Genomic DNA, 23,505 nt, shown 5'->3' with positions numbered 1-23,505 from the left:
GAATGGGTAAACAAAACATGGAATATACATACAATGGAATATTATTCAGCCTCAAAAAAGAGTGAAATTCTGACACATACAACAATGTGGCTGAACCTTGAAAGCATGCTAAGGGAAGTGAGCCAGACACCAAAGGACAAACACTGTTGATTTCACTTATATCAGGTACAAATTCAAATCTATACAGACAGAAAGTAGAATGGTGGTTTCCAGAGGTTAGGGGGAGGAAGAGATGGGGAGTTACTGTTTAGTGGGTACAGAGTTCTGTTTGGGATGGTGAAAGAGTTTTTGAAATGGACGGTGGTGATGGCTGCACAACACTGTTAATGTACATCATGTTATGGAATCATACACTTAACAATTGTTAAAATGCTAAATTTTATGTAGTATATATTTTACCACAACAAAAAGAAGTATATATTAAAAAAGCATTGTTGAGTTTTATAGTTCGCTCCATAAGTTAGCTATGCTTGTATTAATATAAAATTTCATTTTCTCCAAATCTTCCAGGAAAAGTATAAATCATAAATATATATACGTTGTCTTAGTCCCCACAGGTTGCTATAACAAAACGCCATAAACTGGGTAGCTTATAAACAACAAATATTTATTCCTCATGGCTCTAGAGGCTGGAAGTCAAAGACTAGACACCAGTATGGCTGGACCCTGGGGGAGGCTCTCTTCTGGGCTGCAGGCTGCCAACTTCCTGCTGGGTCCTCACATGGCAGGAAGGGCAAGGGGGCTCTCTCAGTCCTCTTCTATACAAGGGCACTAATCCCATTCATGAAGGTTCTGCCTGATTACCTCCCAAATGCCCACCTCCTAATACCAATGCACTGACTGGCATTAGGACTTCAACATATGAATTCTAGAGCAGGGGAGGCAAACATTCAGATGATAACATGCATATATCCACATAAATCAGATACCACTTATTGCTGAAAAATCCCTCTTTCTTTTAGAAGCAAGACTAGTTCAACCCACCCCTATTCCTATTCTGTGGATGAAGACCTCAGATAGCAAACGACTTGTCTGAGGTCACTTAGTGGTGGCTTGACACAGTCAGAATGAAACGAGATCTGTAATGAACAGTGGGGATATGTGAATAGATGGGCAACAGGACTGAAAGACCAGTAGTCCCAGTGCCAGTCCTTAAACTTACCACAGGGAGAGGAGAACCGAAGCCCGGGAGAGGAGAACCGAAGCCCGGGAGAGGAGCAGGTCTCTCCTTAGCTGAATGACTTGCACCTGAACTCCAGCCTGTCCGTGGCCAAGTCAAACACCTACCTCAGCAAAATACACATAATTTCCAGACAGCTCACTAGTCATTAAAACCACGATTACTGTGTCTGTTAATGCAGTGTTTTCCAAACTGCAGTTCACAATCTGTCAGCAGATCACAAAGTCAATTTAGTGGATCATGACTAGCATTTAAAAACTGAATAGTTTGCAAAAGAAAAGAACAGAAGCTATCAGTGTATTGCACAGAGTCCAGATAAGTACTGTTTTGTGATACTTGTTACGTATGTTATGTATATTTGTTTTGCTCCATATGACCATATGTGTGTACTTGGTTACAACACAAAAGGTATTTCTTTTTAAAGTTACTTTTCTAGTTTCACTGAAGCATAATTAACAATTAAAAATTATAAATATTGAAGGGGTAGAATCTGATGATTCTCTGGACATGCATGCTTAATCGCTCAGTTGCCTCTGACTCTTTGCGACTCCATGGACCCCGCCAGGCTCTTCTGTCCATAGAATTTTCCAGGCAAGAATACTGGAGTGGGTTGCCAGTTGCTTCTTCAGAGGATCTTCCCAACCCAGGGACTGAACCCGGGTCTCCTTCATTGCAGGCGTATTCTTTACCATCTGAGCCACTAGAGAAGCTTCCTGAGGTCAAGACTCCCCTTGGCCATTTCCGAGGTATGACCTTTGCTGGACTGAGTAATTCTCCCGATTCTCACTTGTTAATTCCCACCGGGCCAGGGCTATGGGAAGCTAAAATGAGATCACGGATGTGAACATACTTCCTAACCACAAATTATAAGTCAAGATTAGTGATTTTACTACTATTAGCAGTACCAGGCTGCCACTATTTACTGTAAATATCACCACATTCAGGAGAGCTCGAGCATCAGCTGCAACTGCTGGATGGCGCTGAGGTCCAGGAACATCCCCTGGCCTTAAGAAGCTCATAAAATTACAGGTAAAAGTGTGCATGTGCATGTGTGCGTGTGTGTGTGTGTGTGTGTGTGTGTGTGTGTGTGTACAGGAGCACGTGTGTGTGTACAGGAGCACGTGTGTGTGTGCAGGAGCACGTGTGTGTGTACAGGAGCACGTGTGTGTGTACAGGAGCACATGTGTGTGTACAGGAGCACGTGTGTGTGTGCAGCGCTGGGGATAGGGTTCCCAGGCTTCCCACCGAATGTCAGTGAGCCAAGAAGGTTCAGAGTCACCAGCACCTTGGGTACAGCCACAGGCCCAGGGAATATGGAGCCCAGAGGACACTCCCCTCGCCACCCCAAAGCTGCAGGCCGGGAGTGGACTCTGGGTGAGTCCATCAGTCAGGGGAACAAGGGCAGTGTACTTTTCAGAAACCTGTTCCTGCCCCCTGGAAACTGGTCCCACAGGCTGGGTGGGGCAGCCCCTCAGGAGGAGCCGGCTCTGCAGCCTCTGACCGTGGCCGTCTGCACCCATAGCCCCACCCCACAGCGGTGGCAAGTGTGCTTCTCAGGCAGCCTCAGCAGCTCTCTGGGGGCAGGGGGAGGGCTACAGGGGCCCAGCAGGAAACAGCTATCTCTGTGGGACACCCAGAGTGCCTCAGGCGGAGCGGTGGCCGCCCCAACCCCAGGCCTTGATGCTCCCTGAGTCTCTCCACGCTGGCCAGGCTTCGGGCCTGTCCTCAAGGCTCCGCATATCCCCCTGGTATCCTCATGCTCTGACTGCCTTCCAGGCCCAGGGCACAGCAGTCCTCCTGCAGGAAGAAGTCTTCCCCAGGTACACCCTCTGCCCCTCGTTCCTTTCCCTGAGCACCTCTAGATGCAGTGAGGGTGTGAGGATCATGGGCTTTGAAGTCAGACAGACCTGGGATGCAGCCCCAGCCCCTCTGCTCACTAGTTAGTAACCCTGGGTCATGTCCCCTAACCTCAGCATTAGTCCCACCCCTCGCTCATGAGGGGTGGGAGGAGTGAGCAGAGCAATGTGCATGGGCTCTTTACATCAAGCCAGGCCTGCAGGAGACACCTCAGTAAGTGGCAATTACTATACCTAGTTTGGTTATATATCGTTCTCTGATTCTTTTAGGTGTGGTTGTTTCGGCAGCCACCATTAGGCTCCTCGAAGACAGGCCCTGGATCTGTTTTTATATAAGAGACTCAATAAAAGAACATCGACTGTTCTGCTCAGAGGTGGTCCACTCATTCACGTGTCTACCGATTACCTGCAAAGTGAGGCTACCACTGGCTGGCCCTCCACTGAGAGCTGGACACATGGTGTCACCACAAGCTGTGCCTTGGGGGAGCCACAAGCAGAACAAACTGCTGTTCTTCTCTCACTCAGTCGTGTCCAACCCTTTGTGGCCCCACGGACTGCAGCACGCCGGGCTCTGCCTTTCACTATCTCCAGGAGCTTGCTCAAACTCATGTCCAGTGAGTTGGTGATGCCACCCAACCATCTCATCCTCTGTTGCCCCCTTCTCTTCCTGCCCTCAGTCTTTCCCAGCATCAGGGAAAAACCATAGCTTTGACTATACAGAACAAGGGAGTCGCACAGACAGGGGGCCCAGTGGGTTAGATACTGTGTGGATGATGGAAACAGTTCTATGGTGGCGTCTGCGGGAAGGGGGTACCCTCAGGCTTGAGAGGGAAGTTTAGGTCAGTGTTCCAGAGAAGGTGACACGTATTTGTCACGCAAGAGGTCAGAGAGGATCTGTCTGTTTGGAGAGGGCACGGCTGGGAGAAGGAACAGTGCATGCGGAGGCCCAGAGGCACGTTACAGGAAGTCACCGCTCTGGGCTCCTTCAGCAGAGTGTGAGGTGAGTGTCCTCTTCTGTCTAACTAGGGGCAGAGATGGGTGTGCCAGGAGGAGGGAGCCCAGGATTACCACGGGGACTGGGGATCAGGAGGAAGGTCAGCCCCACTAGGGAGGTGTTCCTAACTTTTTTCCCCACACTTGCTTGCTCATCCACTTTCCCACAGAAGGCAGCTGCCTGGGCGAGAGGGGAAGGGAAGACGTGGGGAGCAGGGGGCATCCTCAGGGGGTGGCTCCGACACTGGGCTCTGGAGACCTCCACTCGCTCCTGCTAAGGAGTCAAGCATCGCGCCACCCAGAGCCAGGTCTGTTCTCATCGCTCCCTTCTCTAAAATGGGACTGGGACTCCCCGTGGTCCAGCGGTTAAGAACTCACCTTGCAATGCAGAGGACACAAGTTCGATCCCTGGTCGGGGAACTAAGATCCCATATGCTGCAGGGCAACGAAGCCTGAGCACCATAACTAGAGAGCTTCTGCAGCAAAATGAAAGATCCTGCATGACACAACGAAGACCCAGTGCCACCAAATGAAGAAAGAAATATTTTAAAATGAAAAAATACAACCAGACTTACTGGGACACCCCTCCTCCTCCACTCCTCGAAGCCACTGGAACTTGAGATTTCCCTCGTCTCTGTCCCTTGCCACCTGCCCCCTCCCTATTGTTAACTACCCCCAAAGCATCTTCCGTGGAAGCCCAAGACCTGGTCCATAAGCAAGCACTCACACACGCTACAGTGAGTCCCCAGAGCATTCAAGCCCCTGCCCCAGGTGCTGGGGGCCTCTTAGACCTCTGAGCCTTCTCGGAGGGCCTCAAGGAGCTGAAGTCTGGTGGAGAGGTGCCAGGAACAGGAAACTGACCACGACCAGAGACAGGGAGCTCCAGTGAGTCCAGAGACGCGAGAAAACAGGCACACAGGGCGAGGCAGAGGCAAAGGGGTGCAGTGGGAGAAGAGTGCGGAGAGCAGACTTAAGGAGCATGACTGCTGTGACGAGCACATGACAGTGCATCCTTATCAAGGCCAGCAGAATATACAACACTAAGGGTGAACCCTAACATTAATGATGTTAATCATGTGTGAATGTGGTTCATCAGTTATTTAATCACATTTAATCAGTTGTAACAGATGTACCACACTGATGCAAGATATTAATCACAGGGGAAACTGTGAGGGGAGGGAAGGGGCAATGGGAACACTCTACTTTCTGCACGCTTTTTCCTAAAAACCTAAAACTGGGGGACTTCCCTGGGGATTTTCTCTGCGCTTCCACTGCAGGGGGCACTGGTTCCACCCCTGGTCTGGGAACTAAAATCCCACATACCATGTGATGCAGCCAAAAAAAGGATCAAGGGACCTCCTATAAAAACCTGGACTCCAGTGCCTCTTGACAAATCTGAATATCTACAGACCTAGGCCAAATTCGCCCAGAGCAGCAGCTGCTTACCCCTCTCCATGGGGAAAATGAAGGAAGCCTCTGAGGTCACACCAGCCCCCTCGTTCCAGTCAGGCCTGGTCAGGAGCTCTGCATTTGGGGACCTGGTGATAAAGGTTAGGTTTCTGATCACAGGGGTCTCAGAGCATCGTCTCCCAAGGGCTGGGAAATGGTGACACCCATGAAGAGAGTGAGGAGGACCTGGGCTGTTTGTGGTCAAGTTAGATTTGCACAGATTGTAATTTAAAAGTGCGACCATGTTTTGGAGGAGAAGTCAAGAGAAGGCTAGAGATCAATTTAGGAGGCAGAGAGAGGTGACTTTCAAAGTATCTGAAGTTTCTCAAGGGAGAGGAGCACAGACCGAGGAGCCCAAGGAATGAGAAAAGGGGTCTTAGGACCAATGGGGCAAAACTGACCAAGTTGGGATGTGGAGGGAGGTGGGCCAGGTGCGGTGAATCATAACTATATTATGATTCTCCGGGGACCTCAGTTCCCGTGGCAAGGCAAGGGTAGGAAAAGAGGTGACGGGGGCTGAAGGAGGGTGGAGGTTAGCAGCAGGTGTGGGGCAATGGCGGGGAACTGCCAAGAGCCAGAGAGCAGCTCCCGGTGGGCAGGGCGCTCACGCAACCTGCTTGGGCTAAAGTCGTCCCTGGGGCTGGAAGCAGAAACGGGGAGTGAACAGGAAGATGCCTCGTCGCTTGTTCGTTCCCTCAGTATACATTTACTGAACACCCACTCTGTGTCCAAGGCTGCGGCAGGATGTGGGGATGGACAGAGAAATACGACGAGCTCACGTTTTAGGAGATCAGCACTGACAACTGACACATCTGATGGCCAAAGTGCAGTTAGAACCAGATGCTTCCAGAGGAACATAGAGGAGAGACATCACACCGGGCAGTCAGGAAAGACTTGTTGAAAAAACACAGCTTGAGTCAAACCTTGAGGTAGGACATTAGCCATGGAGGAGCAGGCACTCTAAGCTGAGGGTCCAGTGGGAGCCAAGGCATGGAGGGAGGGAGAGCTCCCCATAGTTCAGTGTGGAGGGGGCACAGGATGTGCAGTGGCAGGTGGCCAGGTGGAGTCTGGAACAGCCCAGATGAAGGCTCGGTGTGGGCGCCGTCTGATGTGGTGGGGGTGGAAGTCTCAGGGATGGCGATGGGAGAGAGGGTGGCTGGTGACCCTGGGTCAGGTAAGGAGAATCACGAGGAGCGGATACAGACTGATTTCAGACCCTGGCTTCACCATCCGCTGTCTGCTCTCGGGCAGATTACTTAATCTCTGCAATTTGAACTCTCTGATCAGCTAAATGAGGGCTTCCCTTGCAGCTCAGCAGTAAAGAATGTGCCTGCCAATGCAAGAGATACAGGTTCGATCCCTGGGTTTAGAAGATCCCCTGGAGAAGGAAATGGCAACCCACTCCTGGGTATTCTTGCCTGGGAAATCCCATGGACAGAGGAGCCTGGTGACCACGGGATGTCCAAAAGTATGACATGACTGAGAAGCTGAGCACACACATCAGCTAAATAAGGACAAGAAAAGTATCGATGACTTATGAGAATGAAAAGCTACGGCATCTACTAGCGAATACAACTGCATCCTAAACCATCTCAATTTCGCATTAATGTTCTTGCATGCTTCTTCCATCTTGGTTTATAATTTTGCTTAAAAACAGAATGTTTTCCCTTAGCTCTGACCCACCTACCTGGCTGGAGTTGAGGCTAATGGGCATGCCACAAGCAAGGCAGGGTTGCCATGGTGACCTCCCTGCTTGGCTTTAGGACTCTGAGTGAAAGGAACCTTTCCTTTGTTCCAGCTATTCTAGATATTTACCACTGGGCAATTATTGCACATCTTAAAAAAAAAAAAAAGACTGAATGATACTCTTTAGCATCTTTGTAGAGAAAAATTGGAAACAATCCAAATTTCTGGCAATAGAGAACTGTCTGCATAAGTTACGGTACATCCATGTAAAATTGTATGGTGGGCTATAAAAATGTTACAGATCTACAGTTATGAACAGGAAACGGTGTCATGACATGCTGTTAAATGAAAAAGCAGGTTATGGAACAGTATAAATCTTGTAACGGCATCTATATAAAACTGTGTTCCATTTAACTGCTTGTATTTATGGACAGAAAAGTGTTTGAAAGGCTGTTTCTCAAAGTGTTCACAGAGGTTCTCTCTAGATGGAGGGTTTACCTCTTGAGATTTGCTTTATTGTCTTCTTTCTACTTTTCTATAACACTAGAGTTTGTGTATTACACTAGAGCGTGTGTACTACTATTGATGTATTCATTCATTCACATTTTTTAAACCAAAGCAAAAATGCCATTATAAGGAAATACATGAAGAATCCTCCAACTGTTGGCCAGTCTTGGAGGAATTAGCTATGTGGGCCAGCCCACAGGTTGTACACATTGGCATTTCCTTATACAACCACCTGAGAAGCTCTTGTATCAAGCTCTAGTATCAGCCTGCCTGCCAGCCCAGGGCAACACTGGCCTTGCATCCCCCATTCACAGCACTGGGGTTCAGTTTCCAAAACCACACATTTTGGAGATGCCACTGCCTTTCCCCACACTGAAGGCCTAAGGGGGCTCCCTCTGTCCCAGGTGCGGTGAGCAGGGTGGGGGCCAGGGGTGCCCTGCGCTGGGAGCTCAGAAAGGCCACAGGCAGCAGACACAGAGTGGATCTGCCCTGTGTGCCGGGCGCTGGAGACACACAGAGTTCCAGGCTGGTACAGGCCTGTCCCAGTGGGACTCCGGTCTAGCGGAGGCAGGAGCCCAGGAGGGGCTGGGAAATCCAAGTAACTCCTCAGAGTTCCTGCAAGGCTCCCTGACTCACAGTCCACACTTTATGTTCCTACATCAAAACTCTGGGGTCCCTTCTGGAAGCTCCCAGCTCCTTATAAGACACATCCTCAAGCCAGCAGCAGCCTCACCTCTCACCAGCCTGCCACACCCCCGATGCACCACCACCCATCACTGTCCTTGAACACGCTGGACTGTCACACTCCTGTGTTTTTGCACTTGCTGCTTACTCAGGGAGAGACACCCCTTCCTCCACTTTCTCTTTTGATGAAATCCAGCAATGGCTCCAGGCTACCCCCAGATCACCTGCAAGGGTTGCACCACTCCCTCTGTAAACCTCACACTGAAATGCTCGCACTCTGGCTACCCTGAGTCAAGACTGGTGGAGCCTGGCTTGTTCACTGCTATGTCTGAGGTGTCCCACCCAGCACTGGGCACAGTGTCACTGTGGAATGAACACATGTTTACCGAACAACTGAACAATTCTGCCATCTACCACACTCTGAAACCTAGAAGTAGGGTCTGGTTCATTTGCCTAGAAACTTTCACCCAGTGCTTGTATGCGTTCTTCATAAATTCTGCACTTCCAAGCCCAAATGGTCTATTTTACTTGGTCTAAAAGTTTTATTTCAAAATTTTTAAGATCTGAAGTCTCAAACCAACTGTAAAAAAAAAAATACATGTGACAATTAGGAAAATCTGAATGCTGATAAAGGAAATTCATGATAACAAGAAATGATCAGTTATTAAGATGTAATAATATTATGATGGCTACATTTTTTCACAGGGCCTTTTTAACTTAGAGACGTACCCTGACGTAATCACAGAGATGAGATGATGTCTGAATCGGCTTCAGGAGAAGCTGGCAGGAGCAGAGTGGATGGGTGTGGGCATGAGTTGATTATTGTTGAGGCCAAGCACGATAGTTCATTATACCAATCTCTCAAAATCTATGTTTTTAAAAGGAGACAATTATAACATTTTTAAAAAATCCTGCTGAAATGTGAAACACGTCCTGAGTCCTTCTCAGACGTTGCATGGCAGCAGATAAAGCAAAATGCTGTTGCAAGAATAGTTATTACTCTGTTCACAGACTTTCCTAACATGTGGAATATCAACATGACAGTTTTGAAACTGATACAGGAAGTATTGCGTCAGAATTGCCATCTGAACAAGATAAAACTAAAGAACTGAAGGACAAACTGGAAACGCTTTAGAAACAAAAACTATGGCTCCTTATAAATAAAAGACTGCAGTCCCAGAAAAAAAAAAAAAAAGCCCAGAGGCCTTGTCAGCAGAAAATATTTGAAGATATCTCACAAATATATCTTCTTACCATTCCTTAACTAGGGGAGAATCAGGAAAAGCTTTTTCTAGAAAATTTTATAGCAAAAGATACTTGTGACCTAATGAGTCTGCCAACTGTGATGTTAAGATTCCGCTCTAAAAGGAATAAAATAATAGCTCAACTTCCATTTTCTCATGACTAGATTTTGTGTTTTTAACGTATACAGATTTCAATGTTTTGAATATGTCATTTTCGTTACCTGACAGGATCTGTTTTTCTGTTTACATTTACTTGAGGTTCCAAAATATTACACATTTCTTGTGTTTAAATTATTACATATTTGCTTTTACTGATTTAAATTTTTAAACACCTTCTTATAAAATACAAAGATGCACTCTAGTATTAGGCAATATACACAATAAGATGGCCTCGGCTGTTTTACTCAAGTATAACTATTTCCACACACTGTCAAGTTGGACAGGTGGGTTTCAGGCATCTAGCTCAGTGGTTCTCAGCTCTGGATACATCTTAAAACTACCTGAGTGTGTGTGCATGCTCAGTCGTGTCTGACTCTGTGACCCCATGAACTGCAGGCTCCTCTGTTCATAGGAGTCTCCAAGCAAGAATACTGCAGTGGGTTGCCACCTGCTTTGAGACAGGTGGATTCTTTACCACTGAGCCACCTGAGAAGCCCTAAAACTACCCAGGGAGTTTTATGATGCACTGATGCCTGGACCCACTGCTCACTTAAGCAAGGGCCTCTGAAGGTCAGGGAGAAGAGGAGGAGCCCAGCTGACCCTACAGCATGGCTACGGTGAGAATGCTCAGATTCTAGGCCAAGGTGAGAGCTGCGCTGGTCCACCACTGTTGCCCGGAGAATCAAGACCAGGGTGACTAGTCTACACAGCTTGTCGGATTCCAGGAAGAGTGCAGCAGGCAGGTCCAACCCCCAAGGGTGGAAAAGGGTGAGTCCCTGCCAACTTGATGGCAGGTGAACTAGGTCCTGACTGCTGGGGTTCCCCTCACCCCAACAGGAAACGTCAGGCTTCTGGGGACAGCACGATCCTATCTGCACTCTCCTCCCAGGCTGCTAATCTGATCAGAAACTTGAAGTCTGAGATAAAGCTGTCAGCCTGTGAGATGGAGCCCAGATAACAGGAGGAAGGAAAGCAGGGAGACCCAGGGAGGACTCGGGGTGAGGAGCGGGCAGCCCTGGAAGCCTGTAAGAGGCCACGCAGCCCCTGAGGGCAGAACCAAGGCACCCTCCCCCTCCCCACTGAGATGCAGCTTCTGGGAGGCGGGTGTCAGCTCAAGCCACAGAGGCACTGTTCTCCAGCGAGGGAGGGCCACTCCATGCACACTGAGCTCCCCACGTGAAAATGTCCAGGTGGGGCCTGGGGTGCTCACTCTGGAGAGGGGGTGAAGTTAGAGGCAGGAGCCTGGAAAAGCACTCTAGCGGTAAGTCCCAAACTCACCCGTGCACTCAAATAACCCAGGGGCTGTGAACACACGAACCTACTGGGTCAGTCTGTCTCATGCTTTTTCAATCAGATGCCCCAGTAGGGGAACCTGGGAGGCATTCCCAGTATCAAGCCCCAGTGTGGAAGCAACTGCTTTGAGATTCTGAGATTGGTCACCTTCACATGGCCCAGAATCCACCGCACACTGCAGGACTTTAGGTTGGAATCCACATTGCTCAGTGAGCAGGTGGTACAGGAAAGCATGGCCACCCTCACAGAGAAGAATCCCTTCTTTCTGAAGAGCCAGACACAGCCAGTAGTGAAACTGTGAGGGAGCCACGGAGGGCGGGAGGCAGACTTCTCCGAGTGGCCGCCTGCCTCCTGGACACACCCACCTGGGTGATTCCCAGGTGACTCCCCTCCACAACTGAGACATCGTCCAACCACCAAATCACAACTGTACTCTGTACACACTGGTCTCTCTGCTCCAAGATGGCTCTGCCCTCACTCTGTGTCTGCCTGGAAAATTCCACCGCAGCCTTCAGTGTCCGCCCGAGCCCCACTCCATCAGGCTCCAGTGCCCCTGACCTGCCCACCGTTCCCGGGTACTCTGGGCCTCCCTGCTGCACTTGAAGCTGCATGGGTGCTCCAGGAGTACGTCTGACCCCACCTTGCTCCATGATGGGTGTCCAGAACCAGGCACTGCTTCTGACATGTTGAGGAGCACTCAGAAAAGACCTGTGCTGTGCCCTGAAGAGTCCTGAGAAGGAGCCCAAAGTGAGGATGTGGGAGCAATCAGAGAAGGCTCCCAGGGGGAGGCAGCACTGGAGGCGGACCACACATGAGGGGGAGCACTTGCTGTGGCAGAGACAAGGGAAGGGAGAGGAGCTTGCGAGCAAAGGCCCAGAGAGGAGAAATGGGCCGGACACAGCAGGGAGGTTTGCTGCTGCTGAACTCAGAGACTAGAGATGGGAGGACAGCTGGGGGCAGGGGCAGGGCTCAAAGAGCCCCCGGGTGCACCCCTCCTCCTGGTCACGGAGCTCAGCACTCCCTCCCGCCTCCCTCCTCAGATGATTTGCATTCTGAGCAGCTTTCCTCGGCAATCATTAACTCTGAGCTTCACCCATTGGGACTGGGGGGGAGGGCATTATTTATTGATCAAACTGGCAAGTGAGCCATTTCATGTAATTATTACCCAGGGAACACAGCCCACAAGCAAGGGGGAAATGGTCATAAGCAGCCAGGGAGGAGTAACTGGCAGGAGGAAGTCACATGGACCAGGCAGGGGACTGGCATGTGCCCAGACCTTCAACGGAGACTAGAGGACATTGGGGACCAGAGAAGGACATGGGGCCCGGGGGGGAAGGGGAAGAACACAGGGCCCGCGTGACTTTACAAGTGACCCCACAGACATTGAGAAGCTCAGATGGCAGGAGCCTCTGTAATATATAATTATTCCCATCAGGGGTGAAAGAGTCTGGGCCCTGGAGTCAGGGGGACGTGGCTTTGAGTCCTGAGGTCTCTCTAGGCCCCACTTTCCACCTCTGTAAATGGGGATGATGGTGTTGATTTGAAATTCTACTTACTGAGCACTTGGTCTATTCCAAGACTTTTATGGGCATTTTACACTCCACTGAATTTTCACAATCGGCCTCCAGGTGTGTGTGTGTTAGTCACTCAGTTGTATCCAACTCTTACAGACCCATGGACTGTAAACCATCAGGCTCCTCTATCTGTGGAATTTTCCAGGCAAGAATACTAAAGCAGGGATCAGAAAGTCCCCTGGGGAATTCCTTCTCCAGGGGATCTTCCTGATCCAGCGATCGAACTTGGCTCTCCTACATTGCATAGGCTCGTTATAGTCCTCAGAGTGATTATATCATTGGCCGGTTTCAAGCATTAACAAGAGCCTATGTTAAGACAGATGCACAGTAAGTGTCCATAAAGTCGCCTGCCTGTATGACATTATTATGACGGATGACGTTCCTGGCTGGGCTGTCGCAGGCTACAAGGGAAAACCACAAAACAGACCCTCCTTCCTCCTTACAAGGACACCATTTTTCCTGCTAACCCAATGTCAAAAGCAACACATTTCACAATATTTGAATGCAGCAGTAGATTAAGAGCCCCAGTGGCAAAAGGTGACACAAGGTCATTATTCTAGTATTATTAAGCATCGGTTTGTTTTTTAAGGACTGAGGAAGAATGAATTATTCAAAATGCCAGGAAGAATGAGAATAATAATAGGTGCCTTCAAATCAGCCCCCAAGAAGGTGCAGCCAGAGCTGGGAAGGTGTAAATAGTTAAGCCTTGCCCTGCCTGACCTCTGCTGCCAGAGGCCCCCAAGGCCGCAGGCTGGCCTTGCACCCTGTCTGGAGGCTGGCCTAGAACCCTAAGGACCTGCCAGAGGCGAGCAGTGCTGGATCAGCCGGCCGGCGACAGTGGGTGTGGATTCTGGCTGCAGCCATCCCCGGCCATCCCTGCCTGCCCCCAAAGTCCCGACAGTCTCTGCTTGTTGTGGACAGTGATGCACTCTGCCCAGGGGTGGAAAGCTGGGAAAGTGAAAGTCACTCACTCAGTCATGTCTGACTCTTTGCGACCCCATGGACCATAGCCCACCAGGCTCCTCTGTCCACGGAATTCTCTAAGCAAGAATACTGGAGTGAGTAGCCATTCCCTTCTCCAGGGGATCTTCCCGACCCAGGGATTGAACCCAGGTCTCCTGCACTTCAGGGAGACTGAATGAAAAGTCTGAGAAAAGGAAAAATCATGTCCAGGGTTAACATGCCTCTTCCCATCCCGTGTCCCCACAGTGTCCCACAGAGTACTGGGAAGCAGGAGGGATCATCCAGGCGGAAGCATGCCTGAAGACAGGTCCCTTATTTCTTGGCCTAGAAACGTCACACAGGGCTGGCGTCTGTTAGGAAGGTGGCCACCTGTGCAGTGAGAGTCAGGGGCTGCCCTCCACACTGTGAGGCTAGAAATTTCACCATCAGAGATTCACTTCTTTGAGTCTTGAAAGAAGGCCCTAAGGAACATGCAGATACTTTGGGGAGAGGAGGGGTGTCATGGGAGTAGCGGAAATCATCGGGGGAATTTTTTTTCCCTCTTACTTTTCATGCCAAGTCCCAGGTCTTCCTTTCAGCACATAGAGAATTCATTTCCACAGCACCTTGTGTCGGCTGGGGGATACATCTGAGCAGGAGGGGAGCACAGGGCAGAGAACCCAGCCCTGTTAAGGCCCATCTTTGTGGGGAGAGAGCACTGGGCAAGGAGTCAGGAGACCTGGTCACAGCTGACTGAGTGGCCCTGGGAGGCCCGGGTGACCCCATGAGCTGCGTAACCATCTGCACCCCAGTCTCCACATCCTAGAGTGAGAACGCTGAGGTGAGGCTTCCCGGCGCCAGGAGGCGTGCAGAGACCAGCGCGAACACACGCTGGGTGCCACCAGCTGTGCAGAACAGTTCGGCCCTCCCAAAGCAGGGGTCATCTGCTTTGATCAACCCCCCAGAGACCCTGCCCAGCCTCTGTCCTTCCCACACCAGCAGGACACAGGAACTGAGCCAACTGGAGTGGAACAAGGCCTTCTTTATCAGTACAGGTGTTTTCTCTTTGAAAGTCAAATCCAAGGCCTTTGCACAGGGAAGGGTGTTCACAGCACACCTGGGCTGGCCTGGTGGAGGCCCGGGCAGGGCAGAGACTGAGTCCCCCAACCCCTCCCTCCCTTGGCCCGGTGCCCCGAGAGTTCGACCACTGGACTGCACTTCTGCAGACTCCCCTTCTGTTCTGTTCAGGCCCTGAAGGAAATCTGGAGGGTGATAAGCAAAGACTTGGTCTTTAACAGGAGACCATAAAGTACCCAAGGGGCTTCCCAAGAGGCATTAGCGGTAAAGAATCCACCTGCCAATGCAGGAGATGTAAGAGACACAGGTTCAATCCCGGGGTCGGGAAGATCCCCTGGAGGAGGGCATGGCAACCCACTCCAGTATTCTTGCCTGGAGAATCCCATGCACAGAGGAGGCTGGCTGGCTACAGTCCATGGGGTCACACAGAGTTGGCTATGACTGAAGCGACTTAACAAGTGTGCACATGCATACACACACACACACACACACACGTGTGTGCACAACCCAAAGGACAAAACTGATGCTTCCAGAAGAGAACAAGGTATAAAACGGGAGCCAGAGATGTCAGGAGGCCTGCTCAAGGTCACCCAGCAAGCCGGTCTTAGGGCAAGCCCAGAAGCCCCCAGTCTTGCTAAGGGACAACCTAGAAGCAAGATTCCAGCAACTGGGCATCTGATGGACTCAAAGAACTGTCTCTGGTAGGAAGTGAAGACTAAAGCAAACCAGTCCAAGAGGGAAGAGGGACAAAGCCAACAGCCACTCTCCCTTCCTCCCAAGCCCTCCCCCAGCCTCACGTTTAAGCCAAATGTTTCATTCTCCTTCACACAATTTCCTTTTTCAAAAATTATTTACAATTTTTTTTTTCCCAAACCATTAAAAAAAATGGTTTAAAGCCATTGAAAACTTCTTGGGTTCTAGAAAGGATGCGTACCAAAACCATCAAAGAACTAAACTGCTGATGTCCCATATTTCAGAAACAGATGCCCTCCCTTCTTGGTGCCCTTCTCAGAGCCACTGCTCCCTAGCAATGCCTGTCATAAGAAAGGACCCCAGCGAGAAGCATTACTGGGGCCTGATCTGGGGAAACAAACATTTGTTTCCTGCCCCAAGGGCCACTGAAGGATACTCGAGGGACAACAACTGCCCATTTGGAAGCATTTTCAAAACCTCATCATCCCTCACAGAAGTGCAAAGTCACAGTTTATCCAGCTAGCAGCCCCAAAGCCTCCCCTGCCTGTCAAAGAGGCAGAAACACTGTTGATAGAGCCCACAGGGGCTCCCTGTCTCCTGCCCCATCCCTTGCCAACAGCTCACCTGTCACCCCCAAAGCAGCCATCACCATCTTCCTGCACCCCGGCGGGCCTGATGCACAAGCTCCCCTGAGACATCTGGTCTTGTGGGGCTCCCGCCCCTTCTCTCCCCCTTAAGGAGACCCATGGTCTGCTCGAGCTCTTCCTGCTTCTAGAAGTCGTCTCTGCCAACCACAGCCCAGCTGGCTTCCCTTCATTCTCTGTACTGGCGTCTGGGGCAATCAATCTGATGATCATCTGATCATCAGTGGGCCCTTACTGGAGAAGGGGCACATGGTGTCTTTGCTGGGGAAGCAGAACAAACGCAGCAGACTTGTAAGACCTACGGCACCCAGCCCAGGTCAGAGTTCAGGGGAGTAAGGTAAACACGAGCTGAATGTGAGGTTATTTCCCCACAAATTCCACTCTCAAAAGGTCAATAACTCTTGAGGCAATGATAAGAGAAAAATCGCCAGGTAGCTTGAGTGATGGCCAAGTGTGAGCATGTATTTGTGAACTTCCAGTGGATTTTCTGACTTCAAGCACAGGTCTGGGAGGTGGACCAGCAAGACTAGAAAAGGCAAATCCTCCCCCTGGTGCACGCGGGCACATACACACACACACTGATCTGAGACATTGAGGACTACAGCCCCAGCTCCAGTACAGCAGTGCTAGTCCTAATCCTTCTACCAGTATTTCTCTCTTCTCCATGTTGTGAAGCCTTTCTGGTCTTCAAGAATTCTTCTCTCGAATCCAATGCCACTGGGAGAACCAGATGGCCTTCTGATCCCAGTGGAGGGAGGCTCTGGCAAGGATGAGGGGGCTTTCATGGGGCAGGCAGAAAGCACCAAGAGGGCGGGGGGACTAGAGACAGGAGGGTACACCTCTGCAGTGGAACAGGCAGAAGGGTAGGAGGAGGGTGCTGGTGCCAGGAGGTGGTGGCAGCAAGTCTCAGGAGGGAAGGAGGAGTTGAGTTCATCCAGGGACAGGTGTTTGTTAATCTGACACTAAAAGGCCAGAGCTGGACTCATGTCATTTCCAGGTCTTTCCTCATCTGCAGCTCCAGCGCCCTACCCTGAACTCATTTCACTTTTCACTTTCACACATTGGAGAAGGAAACGGCAACCCACTCCAGTGTTCTTGCCTGGAGAATCCCAGGGACGGGGGAGCCTGGTGGGCTTCCATCTATGGGGTCACACAGAGTCGGACACGACTGAAGTGACTCAGCAGCGGCAGCAGCAGATTGCTCCAGGGAATTTAAAAGCTGTCTTCCAAGAAGTACCCACAGGACCCAGCCTGTATCTTTGACCCCATGGCTCCCTCCTTCCCCATAAGCAGTCAGATTCACCTTCTCTGTAAATTTTTCTCCAGGCTCTGATCACCCCCCCACCCCACCCACCCGCATCTACACGGTTCCCTGTGCCTCCCTGTCTGTGTTCCTGCCCTTCCGTGAAGGCTATCTTCATCGTGAGACACCTCGTCCAGGAAGTCCACACCGAGAGCCTGTTTATTTAGCCGCTCACCCTGACAGCTCTGCAGGCTCACTGCGACCTGCAGTTTACTCACCCTCACACTCTGTCCTGCCCAAGGGTCCCTCCTGTCTTAACTGTACCCACAGCATTTTAATTTATGAAGGTGTCTGCATGGCATACAGGGAGGCTAATGACATCGAAAGAATGCTTTACTTACATTTCCCAAGAGAACGGGGGCACAGCACAGCACACAGGACCATGGGGGAGCACCAGGCTCTAGTCAAGAGGCAGAAGCAGAAGCGAGGGGAAGGCCTAACGCCAGAGCCTCTACTGGGGTTTCCATGGGAAAGGCAGGCAGGGTGGCTTGGAATTAGCTGGTTTGAATGGCTCCAGCAGACGAGGGGGCACTGGGGCTGTGAGAGTGAGATAAGTAGGGGATTCAGAGGGTGGAGTCTGATCACAGGGGAACGTAACCGTATTGGCCATCAGCTCGGCCCACTGATTAGCACATGCCAAACAGAAAAGTACACTATCTAAGGAAACACAGAATACCCATCCCCTCACTTCCCCTCATCTAGCTCAGACTGCAGCATTGGTTCATCCACTCTTTGCTAATACAGTAGTTCTCCTGTTCTTTAACTTTCTGATACCTTGTGAACATGATCCCATGCCTCGGTGGACTCAGATATCTGCCTTCTCTCTCAAAACTTGCTGCCACCAAGTTCCTGGCACCAGCACCCTCATCCCACCTGCCCTTCTGCCTGTTACACAGCAGAGATGTTTCCAGTCCTGGTCCTAATGGGAACCTACTCCAACACTTCTTCGGGGACCCCTGAGCCAAGGACCGCTCCCCACCCCAGTGAACATCATAATTCTGAAAACATAGCAGCAAAAACAAAAAAACTTCCCTGATCAACTGTGTGTGTCGGGGGGGGGGGCGGCATGGAATGCTTGTATTTTATATTCCAGACAAAAGATTAGTTTCTCCAATACACAAACATCACCTCTAATTCAGTGAGAAGAGGACCAATAACCTCACAGAAAATGGGTAAAACGTGCAAATAGACAGTTCATAGAAATGGAAATGCACATGGTTCTCATCTATGAAAACATGTTCAGCCTTATTCAGAGCAAGAAAAATGCAAATTAAAATGACGTCAAGAAACTATCTTTGTCTTCCAGATTGGCAAATATCAGTAAGCTGGTAACACTATGTTGGAGGGTATAGAAAAATGAGCATCCTTGTGTTCTACCGATAAGAGCGAACATTCTTACAAATTCTATGGGGAGCAATCTGCTGATAACTTTCAAAACACAAACCACACAAAGCTTCTGACTCATCAGTGCCACTTCAGAGACTTTTTCCCACATGCACCCCCTAACACTGCAAAATGACCAAAGCACAAGAAGATTCAGAGGGACATTGTTTGCGATGTCCCCAAACAGATTTGTTAACTAAACTACACGCCATCCATATCATGGAACGTTACATAGCTGTAAAGCAGGATGAAGAAGCTCTCCATCAACTTATCTGGAAGCTTCTCAAAAGAGCGAAGTGGAGGATTTCCATAGTGGTAGTGGCTAAGAATCTGCCTGCCAATGCAGGGGACTTGGGTTCTATCCCTGGTCCAGGAAGATCCCACAGGCCGGGGATAACTAAACCTGCAGGCTACAACTACTGAGCCCAAGCTCCTCGAACCTGTGCTCTAAATAAGAGAAGCCACCGCAAAGAGAAGCCCACGCACCACAATAATGAGGAGCCTCCACTCACTGCAACTAGAGAAAGCCCATGCACTGCATCCAAGACCCAGTGCAGTCAAAAATAAGAAATAAATAAGAAATACATTTTTTAAAAAACAGAGAGCAAGCTAAGTGGGAAAAGACCAAATAAGGGACAGAAGAATGCATACAGTGTTGCTACCTTTTGGGGGAAAGATCATACATGCATTTACTGATCTGCCTATGAAATGTCTCTGGAAGAATATGTAAGAAACTGGTGGAGTTGCCTCTGAGGAGCGGAGGGCGCTGGGAGGCCAAAGGAGATGGGTGTGGAGACTTTTTCACTGTGAAATCTTTACAATTTTTGAATTCTGAACCACGTATATTTTTCTCCCCCCAAAAAAAGGTGGGTACGAGGGCAAAACAAGCAAGACTCAATACCAAACAAAACCAAAAACTCCCTATCGCACTTTCCTTCTGGTTTCCATGCTCTCTCCTCACCTTCTGCTCACACATTTGGAAAGGCTGTCTGCCCGCTGTCCCTGTCCCCTCCTGGCCCTTCCTCCGCGACCCCAGAATGACCAGTCACTGGTCTCTAAATCCAGTGGCCATGTCCCAGTCTCACCTTATTTGGAGGCTTCAGTGACTCACTGCAGGCCAGGTCCCCTCTTCTTCATCATCCTCGGGCTCCCCCAGCACCCCAATCCCCAGGTCCCTGCTCTGTTTCTGGGCTGCCTCCCCAGGCCCAGTCCTTGAATGCCAGCATCCCTAGAGCTCACTTCCAGGCCCTCCTCTCTGCTTTGCTCTTTGTGGGCCACACTCCCCCGGGGGCACCTGGTCCACCTAAGGCTAAGCTTGTCATCTACATGCGCGTCATTCCCAAACACGCATCTCCAGTTGGACCTCTCTTCTGAGCTCAGGGCCCCATTTGGATGACTCCCTGGGATTTCCCACACAACAGGCCCCAAATATAACTCACCAGCTTCCAGCCAGTTTCATCCTCCACACCTGGATGGCTTCCTTGCCTGTGTTCCTTCCTGCATATCCCTTGAACCTGGCCACTCTTCACCTCCTCCACTACTGTCCATCTAATGGAAGCTGTCCCACCTCAGGGCCTCTGCACTCCAGTTACCTCGGCCTTGAATATTCTCCTCCACTCCTCATCCCTGCTTTATCTTGATTCTTATCTATCTTCTAGAACTCAGATTAATACCACCTCCTCAAGAGACCTTTCCTAGTCCCTAGGCCAATGACTCTCAAATGAGGGTGATTTTTTCCAGGGGACATTTGGCAACGTCTAGAGATGATTTTGATGATCACAACTGGGGTTGGGGTATGTGGGGAGAGGCCAGGGATGCTGCTAAACATCCTACAACACTCCGGACGGTCCCCAAAACAAAGAGTTATCTGATCCAGAATGTTGGGAGTGGAGATGTGAGAGCCCCTGCCTTAGGTTAAATCACGTCCCCATGACATACTTTCATAGCATGTTCCATTTCTCTTGGAGAGCGTCTATCACAATTGTGTCAATATTTAACTGTGCAAAGGTATTGGCCAAGTTTCATCTTCTAAGCCTTATGAGATGAATAGGTAAATTAAAGTCACTGGCTTGGGTTTATCTCTATATCTCCAATTCCCATGCCCAGCCTCAAGCTCAGAGCCTTGAGTTTGGTAGTGAAAACACAGGGAGAGATATGAAATACTCAGGGCAGGGATGGGCAGTACTGAGCAGAGCATTCTCCCCATGTCTTGGCCTCCAACTTCGTGGGATCCTCTGTGCCACCTGACGGTGGTCCTTTCCCTGCTCTGGACCAGCTTCTGCCACTTTGCTGCAGCACCTAGCTCTGCGTAGCTTGGCACACCCCTCAAATCCTGTCTCCACCCAGGTGGTTCCACAGGCCCCTTCAAGCCAATGGATATGCCCTCACCATCTTGTCAAACTGGTTGCTCCTCCTATTAAGTTCATCCAGCAGCCTCACCACTACTCACCCAGCACAGACCCGGGTGCCCTGTGCAACCCACCCACTCTCCAGACCTGCTCCTTCCACCCAACTCAATCACCAGGCTCCAGTGCTTGCCTTAAGCCTCCTTCCCTGCCAGGCCCTCTGTGACATCACTTTCAGCTCTGCCCATCCCAGATGACAACAGGCCCGTATCATTTCCTGATTAAATCCCCCTTCAACGCTTCTCACAGCCCACAGCATGGAGCCCAAGTCTCTTGCCTGGTCCAAGACCCTTCACCGGTCCGCGGTCCGTCTCCAGCCCCAGGCACAAACACCTCTGAGCCACTTGTCCCCTGCCGCAGTCCAGGCCCTCCCCCTGCCCTCCCTCTTCCCTTTCCTGTCCCCCTCCCTTCCTCCTCCTCTACTTAGACGCCGAAGAGCTCGTGTTCATCCTTAAGACCTAGTTCCAACTCTTCTTCCTCCATGGTATGGTGGTTCCTCAAAAAATGGAATGTGCCATTTCCGTTGAACCCAGAAATTCCACTTCTGGGGACATACCTGAAAGAACTAAAAGCAGGGACCCAAACAGATATTTGTCTACTCATGTTTATGGCAGCTGTACTGACAAGAGCCTAAACGTGGAAGCGACCCATGTCCTTTGATAAACAAATCATGGTATATTGAACACTGGCTCACTCTACCTTTAAAAGGAAAGAAAATCTGATGTATACCATACCAATAAACCTTAAAACACAATACTAAGTGAAAGAAACCAAACCCAAACACCCTGATGCTGTAAGATTCTGCTAAAAAAAGAAAAAAGACTCTGCTTACATGAGGTACCCAGAAAGCAGCATGGTGGTTGCCAGAGGCAGAGGGGGAAGGAGGGAAGGGTGGTTAGTGCTTACCGGGTACAGAGTTTTCGTTTTGTAAAGTGAAGCGAGTTCTGGAGTTGGATGATGATGAGGATTGCACAACAATGTGAATGTCCTTAATGACACTGAACCGCACACTTTGAAATTATTAAAATGGTAAATTAAGTTGTATGTTGTGTACATTTTACCACACACAAAAAAGGCAAAAACCAAAACTCACACTTAAGCTCTTCCTGTTGAAATCCCCTGTAGACCACCATTACCTCTCCAAACCCAGGCACACCCCCGCCCACCACCCCCGATTGCCCCCCTCACACCCTGGGTGGAGCTGACCAGACCCTCCTCTGTACACTGCGATTACAGACTGACCTCTGCCCTCCCAGACTGAAGGCTTCTGCTGGAGAGGGCTGTGTCTGACTCCCTGATCCTGCAGCGTCTAGAGCAGTCTCTCATCCTTCAGTGAGAATTGGAAGAATGAATACCCAAACCAATCATTCTGGATTCATACTACCCCAAATTTCACAGTCTGTTGTCCTCAGAACAGTGATTTACTGCTAAGACTCATTGACAAACTCCTCCCATTCCTAGAGAAGATAAATCTTCACCCTTCCATGAAGCAAAAAGGTCAGAAGGGGCTTCTATGGACGGTTAATAAACAACTAACTCAGGAGGAATAAACAAAATAAAACCAGGGCTGGGCGGGGTAAGAGTGCATGGCCCTTGGGTCTGACACCCAATGCTCTGCCTTTCCCTCCTCTGCATGGTGGGTGGCCGCTGAGTCACTTCCTGTGACCCCTTCCAGGGCAGCAGGAAAGGGGACCGTGGAGGAGCCAACTCCTCAGGGCATGCAGAGATGATTAGTCACTGGTTGGAAGGCTGCTGACATTAGTACCTGGGCCGACCATAGGCCTGCTTCTCCCACCCCTCTGCCTTCTTATGGAACACAAGGTCTGGGAGGCAAAGAGACCTTGGCCTTGGATCCCAGCAAGAGGACCAGTGGGCCCAGTGCCTTTCCTGTTCCCAGAGCTCACACGGCCCCTGTAAGCCCTTGAAGATCCCACACACAGGTTCCTCACTTCCAGAACGGGGCTGAAAGAGAAACGTGTCTTCCTGGTCCTGAGGGTAATCATTGGGAGGGTCTTCAGAGATCATCTAACCCCATGGTTCTCAATTAGAGGTGATTCTGCTGCCAGGGGTCAATTGGCAACATCTGGAGACATTTGTGTTTGTCAACAAAGAAGCGAGAAGTGGTTACCGGCATCTAGAAGGTAGAGGCTGCTGTCAAAGCATGAGACAGCCTGGCAGCGCAGAAGTATCTGGTCCACAGTGTCAACAGTCCCCGATCCCAGCCAAGTTGTCTCTTCTACAGATGAGCAAACGGGGGCCCAGGGAAGGACAGGGCGAAAACCATACTGTGAGTCAGATGGTGTCAGAATTAGAATCTCCAGGGCTCCCCGCTAGCCACTCCAGCCTTCAGCTCCCAAGACTCCTGTGACTGACTCAAAGACTGGTGGCAAGCTGGCCAAGTAGAGGGACTCAGGACCCTGATATCCAGGCAAT

At 50.2% G+C, this 23,505-nt stretch overlaps 1 protein-coding gene across 2 annotated transcripts in view; it reads right to left on the bottom strand.

Annotated features, from left to right (window-relative positions):
* The window catches only part of PAQR5 (progestin and adipoQ receptor family member 5), a 90,817-nt gene that overhangs the window by 58,684 nt on the left and 8,628 nt on the right, over positions 1-23,505 (bottom strand). The window contains exon 1 of one of the 2 annotated variants that reach the window (XM_088839951.1): positions 17,626-17,785. The exons of the other annotated variant lie outside the window; for it this stretch is intronic. The gene's annotated coding sequence lies outside the window, so the exon portion shown is untranslated. Of the gene's footprint in view, positions 1-17,625; positions 17,786-23,505 lie in introns of those variants that run through there. 2 annotated transcript variants of the gene reach the window in all.

The sequence above is a fragment of the Moschus berezovskii genome, chromosome 9 (genome assembly GCF_049115385.1).
Source record: "Moschus berezovskii isolate FMDL1 chromosome 9, NW_MosBer_1.0, whole genome shotgun sequence".
In the NCBI taxonomy this organism is placed as follows: domain Eukaryota; kingdom Metazoa; phylum Chordata; class Mammalia; order Artiodactyla; family Moschidae; genus Moschus; species Moschus berezovskii.
Note: the sequence above shows the minus strand (reverse complement) of the source record. Positions and strands in the feature narration are given on the sequence as shown.